Source organism: Mastacembelus armatus, chromosome 10, assembly GCF_900324485.2.
Source record: "Mastacembelus armatus chromosome 10, fMasArm1.2, whole genome shotgun sequence".
NCBI classification, from domain to species: Eukaryota; Metazoa; Chordata; class Actinopteri; order Synbranchiformes; family Mastacembelidae; genus Mastacembelus; species Mastacembelus armatus.
In genome coordinates, this window is record NC_046642.1 from 21,762,554 (window position 1) to 21,768,575 (window position 6,022).

Here is a 6,022-nt window from a genome sequence, read left to right on the forward strand (position 1 = left end):
GACATACTGGAGGGGAGGGAAACAGGGGTTTCCTAGGGCTGGAGGGGGAGGGCAAGAAAGGGCTTATTTGCACCAACTCAGGGATGATAAAGGGGAGCTGCATTCAGACTTAGTGGGTATAACGCGCACGGTGCATAGGTTTTATCAGGGTCTGTTTCAGAGAGAATCTGTTTCCTATGAGGCAGTTGAGAAGGCGCTGGCAAGTCTCAATAAAACAATTAGTAAGGCAGGAAAGGAGGATTGTGATAGGGATATAACGCTGCAAGACATAGAACAGTTTTTAAAAAAAATAAGAGCCCTGGGATAGACGGTTTGTCAAGTGAGTTCTACCAGGCATATAGGCAGCAGCTTGGTCCTATTCTGTTGGAGGTGTTTCTAGAAATGGAGCGTGCACAGCGCCTCCCTCCGTCCTTTACGCAGGGTGTCATCACACTCATATATAAAAACAGAGGGAGAAAGAAAATCTCGAACATTATAGGCCTATCAGTCTGCTAAATTCTGATTACAAGATCCTGGCAAGGGTTTTAGCATCGCGGCTGAAGTCAGTAGTGGGGACAGTGGTGAGTGAGTCGCAATCTTACAGCATTCCAGGGAGAAGTATTGTGAATAATATCCTTACAGTGAGGAGTATTTTTGGGAAAATGACCGGGGGGGGGTGTCTTTCTCAGTATTGACCTGCAAAAAGGTGGAGCGGGGGTTTCTGCAACAGGTGCTGCGGAAATGTGGTTTTGGTGAGCGGTTCAGGGCCTGGATTAACCTGCTGTACAGTAATGCAAGTAGCTGTGTAAAATGTAATGGCATATTAACAGACAGCTTCCGACTGGAACGGTCAGTTAGGCAGGGGTGCCCTTTATCGCCGCTGCTATAGGCACTGGCGGCGGAGCCCATGTCAAGCTTGATTGAACAGGATGAGCAGATTCTGGGGATAACAACGCCGTGGGGGCGGCAGGTCAAAATTGTCCAGTTTGCTGATGACGTAAGTGTGATGGTGAGGGATGGTAAGAGCGTGGGGCGGGTGTTGGAACTTCTGAAGGTCTACGAGAGGGCATCGGGAGCAAAAGTTAATATACAAAAATCTGAAATTCGGGTTTGCGGGGGGGTGGAGGGTGGAGTGGATTGGGGATTTAGTCAGACAGAGGGGAATATGAGATTGCTGGGAGTCCAGATAGGCCCGGACTGTGTAGCGGCAAGGGACGCTACATGGGAGGATGTAATAAGGAAGATGCAGAATCTATTAAATAGCTGGAACAGAAGGCAGTTAACAATTAAAGGAAAAGTTGTAGTGGTGAATACACTTATAGCGTCTAAAGCTTTGTACACAATGCAGGTGTATGATATGCCAGGGGCCGTTCTAAGGAGAATTCAGACTGCCATCTCGAACTTTCTGTGGATGGGGGAAAAGGGTGGTGGTGGCGCACGCGACATTGATAGCAGGATATGAGGAGGGCGGTTTGAAATTAATGGATTTTGAGGCTAAGAAGAGGGCTTTCAGATTGAAATTGATGCAAAACTTCTTGTACGGAGAGTTGTCTTATGGGTGGAAGGATTTTTTCCACCATGACATTGACTCTTGTGGGGGGAGTGGATTGTATAACCTGTGTGCTAATGCCTCGGTGCAGAAATGGCAACACCTCGAGCCGGTGTTTAGGGAAATGATGGAGGCTTGGGTACAGGTCATTGGTCATTGGTAAGCTGCCAAGTTACCTGTAAAGCACAGATTCTGGAGCAGCCTATTTTTAATAATTCGCGGATTTTAAAGGACGGCAGGCCGCTGCGAACAAGGCTGCTAGAGGGGTGGGGGATATGTAAGTTGGGAGATGTCATGACGCCGGAGGGAGTGTTTGATGTGCGGCAGGCGACTAGAAGTGTCAGATGGCAAGGGCCTACATATAACAAGTGGAGACTAGCTAATTTCTGGAGGGTGCTGGAGGGGTGTGTGCCGGTAAAATGGGTGGAAAAACTGAGGGCGGATGGCGGGGAGGGGGGGGACCCTGGGGTCCCAAGGTTTGTGCTATTGGGGCTGCCAGGGGCACCGGCTATGGAAGAAGCAAAGACTTCCTATTGGTACCGGTTTTTCGTCTCCCAGTGGAGCAGGAGGCCGGCGGCAGAAGCACGTTGGGCGGCTGTGTTTGAGGGGAAGGATTGCAGAAAGGTTTGGGGGAACTTGCATTGCAGATTTAATGGTCACCAGTGTTTCAGCAACGACTTTAAAATATGGCATAGGAGGGTTTTTACAGGGATTGTGCTCCATCAGATGGATAAGAAGAAGTTTGCCAGGGCATGTCCCAAGTGTATGGTAGAGGATGAAACACTGGAACACTTGTTGATGCGCTGCAGGACTATACAGGGGTTTAAAGCGGCAGTGAGGACTCTTTTAGAAACTAGATGTGACCTGGTAGTGCAGCTGGACGGGGATTGGGACTGGTTGTGGGTTTTTGGCCTAACGTAAAGAAAACCAAAGTGCAACAACATTCTGGTTAATTTCTTGTTGAGCTCGGCAAGGAGGGCTGTTATGTTGGTAAGAAATTATGCCTTATTTGAGCAGAAAGGGGTGAGCCTGGTGAGGGTCTACCAAAATATAGTGAGAGCCCACCTCAGTGGATTATTTCAAGAAGACAGAGATTGGTTTCTGGGAGTGTTTGGTTGGTTTTCAACATTCTGTGGGGTGGGAGAGGGGAACGAGCTGTTATTGGATTTTGGGTTTTAGGGTGGGAGGATGGGGGGGGGGTCTTTGGATTTTGAAGGTTTGTTTTGTGAGTTGATGTATAGGGTTTTTTTTGGGGTAGATGGGGTGTTGGCGGTTTCATATACTGTATGTTTTGTATCGGTTGTAAATGCAGTACTGAATTGTTGATAAGGGCTCTTTCGTTTTGGGGGGGTGGGGTTTGCAAAGGAATGGGGTTTTTTTTTTTTTTTTTTGAGTTGATGGGAGGGTTCTCGGGGGGGGGGGGTGTTAGGGGTGTTTGTTTGAATTCCATGTATATTGTATGTTTTATTGGTTGTAATGCAGTACTGAATTTTTGATAATAAAAAAACAACAAAAAAAAAAACAACCTACGCCCGTATCCGTCCGATCTCGAAGCTAAGCAGGACCGGGCTGGTTATAACTTGGATGGGAGACCGCCTGGGATATACCAGGTGCTGTAGGCTTCTCTTCTTTTGGGTACCAGCTGAAAAGGCGGTGGTTGGGTGGACGGGTGGGAGACACGCTCAGGGCTTTCGCCCGGAGACCGGGTTTCGATACCTGCCTCGAGCAGATGTGAGAAGGCTCTGCAGAGTAAAAAAAAAAAAAAAAAGCAAACCAAAAGTACATTTTAATACTGGGAGACACAGCAGATACCCATCTAAAAATGTGAAGTGTGGATAAATGGATGAATTCCCAAGAAAAAACAACAAAAAAAAATTCACTCACTTGCAGGCTAGTACAAGCCAGTGTTTAAAATGTCAGTCTGCATGAACAATTACCGCCGCCTCCGGCCATACCGTCCTGCCTGAGCACGTGACGTTTTGGTGAGGAAGTGGTGTGTGCGCTGTGTTTTGACACAATTTTCGGCGTTCTTGGTGGTTTTTTCCGAAAAAAAATCAGAGAGGGACACGAAGCAGCGGGAGAGAAGCTGAGTGGGGGGCTGCGAACAGCAGTCCCGGCCTGTTTTGGGAGGGGGGGGCCCTCCAATGTTTGGTGGCGCGGTCGAAGCGGCCTGTCATGTGAGGGAGACGGAGGAGATGGAGGCTCGACAGGCGTGTGGAGAGCGGAGGGGAGAAGGGCAGATGACGGGAAGGAGTGAGGACGACAGAGGACGAGAGGACGACAGTATCGGAGGACGAGGGAGAAGCGGAGCGGAGGGTGTGGCGGGGGAAACAACGGCGGAGAAGGTGTACAGCAAGGAGCTCACGGTGGCGGTGGAGATTCAGGGGGAAGAGATCGTGACGCTGATGGAGGTTATGAAGAGCGTCAGGGAGCTGTGTGGAGGAATCCTGGCGTGTAGGTGCAAGAATACGCGCACATATGAAATAACAATGAGCCACCCGATTGGGAAGAGGAGATTATTGGACGGTTTAAAGATCGTAAGTACGCAGGTCCTGGCGAAGGAGATAACGAATGATGAGCTGGTAGTTTCGTTTTTAGAGCTGCCGGCTTACATTAAGGACGAAGAGATCCTGGCGAAATTGCACGGTTGGGGAGTGGCTGTCACCTCGCCGATTAAGCGGAGAATGTGGCCAGGGACCAACATAGCGGACGGGACGCGTTTTATGAAGGTCCGCTTTAATGATAGAGTACAGTCGCTGCCGTATTCAACGAAATTTACGACGGCGGCCGGATCGGAGTATTTTCGTGTAATCCATGATCAGCAGCTCAAGTGTGTCGACTGTGCATACAACCGGGGCACATTTTCAGTGAATGCCCGGAGTTTTTGTGCAGGAAATGTGGACGACAGGGACACTACGCTAGGGAGTGCCAAAGCCGTGTGAGACGTTGTGAGATTTGTCACAATAACGAGGATAACTGTATATGCAACTACAGCGAGGAGGAGAAGGTGGTGGGGGGACCTGCGGCGGAGGAACGGGAGGAGATGGAGGACGAGGAGGAGAGCACGGAGGACGGCGGAGCGGAGGAGGAGCAAGTGTTGACTCTGGTACGAGGGGGAGGGGAGGGGGAGAGATCGATAAGACTGGAGGAGGAGGAGCTGGGCTCTAGCCTGGACACTGTCTCAATAGGGCTGTCATATGATGTGGAGGGAGGGGGGGGGGGGGGGGGGGTGAAGAAAGTGTGGCAGAGGGAGGGGGGGATTTTGGGAACTGCTGAAATAACGCAGGTGAGGAAAAGAGCTACGGGGGGATGGCAGGCAGGTCAGTCGGATAAAAGGAAGAAAGTTTTACAGCAATAATGGTGCTGTCTATTTTTTCTTTAAATGTTAATGGGTTGAGAAACGGGGGAAAGCGGAGGGATTTCATGGAGCAGCTGAAGGATGATATTGTGTGTTTACAGGAAACAAAGTGGGATGAGGGAATTGTCAGAGAAATAGAGGGGCAGGGGAAATATGTGGTGGTGACTGGGGAGGGGGGGAGTCGGGGGTGGGTGGATATAGCCGTTTTGGTAAATGCACAAAAGTTAGGGGAGGTGAAGTGTGTGTATAGGGGGGGGGGGTTTTAGTGTGTCGAGATGGAGTATGCGGGTCAGAGGATCAGGGTGGTGACAGTGCACGCGCCAAATGAAGATTCAGATAGGAGGGGTTTTTTAAATCTTTGGCAAAATGGTGCACAGCGAGTAGTATATAATGGTTTATGTGGCGGGGGCTATTAAGGGGGGTCACTTTTATGGCCGTTATTTATGACAGTCATAAAGATAATAAACCATAAAATCGTCGTCACTGCTCTCCCACCCACCGGGCGGCGCGATTTTCCTATTGGTCATGACGTTCTCATGGATGTGTCAGTTACGTTGTATAAATGTAGGTGTATGTGGTCATTCAGTATGATTTTATCTAAGTTCGACATCGAGCAACCATGGGCAGCAGCGGAATCTCTAGTGACGTCGTTATCAGGGCGGATTGCGGCGGTGGGCGCGTCGACGGAAAAGGTGACAGGGCGCATGCGTCGTGTGACCTAGGTACGTGTCCCGCGATCATTCCTGGCACGCCAATCAAACGTCGTAGAAGGCATGTGTCTGACGATGCTGCAGGCCCCCGCGTTTGGCTGTACGAGGGTTCGTTAGGGTATGTTTACGAGTTTAAATATAGTGAGGGGAGGGTAGTGTTTCTCGGGGAAAATGTGTGTACCGGGGAGCGGTGGGGTCAGGGAGGGTCGCGGGCTATGACTGTGGAGGACTGGCTGATATTTCGCACTGAGATATGTACCGATCTCAACCACCGAGGCGCTGAGAACGATACATATGTCATACAGTGGGCCAGTCCTGACAGTCAGCAGTTATTCAGGGTATTGCCAATCGTTTTGATGCGCACGCGTCAGATTTCATTCTGATAAGAGTGTGTGATGACAGAGAGCAAATCGTATCGCGGCGTAA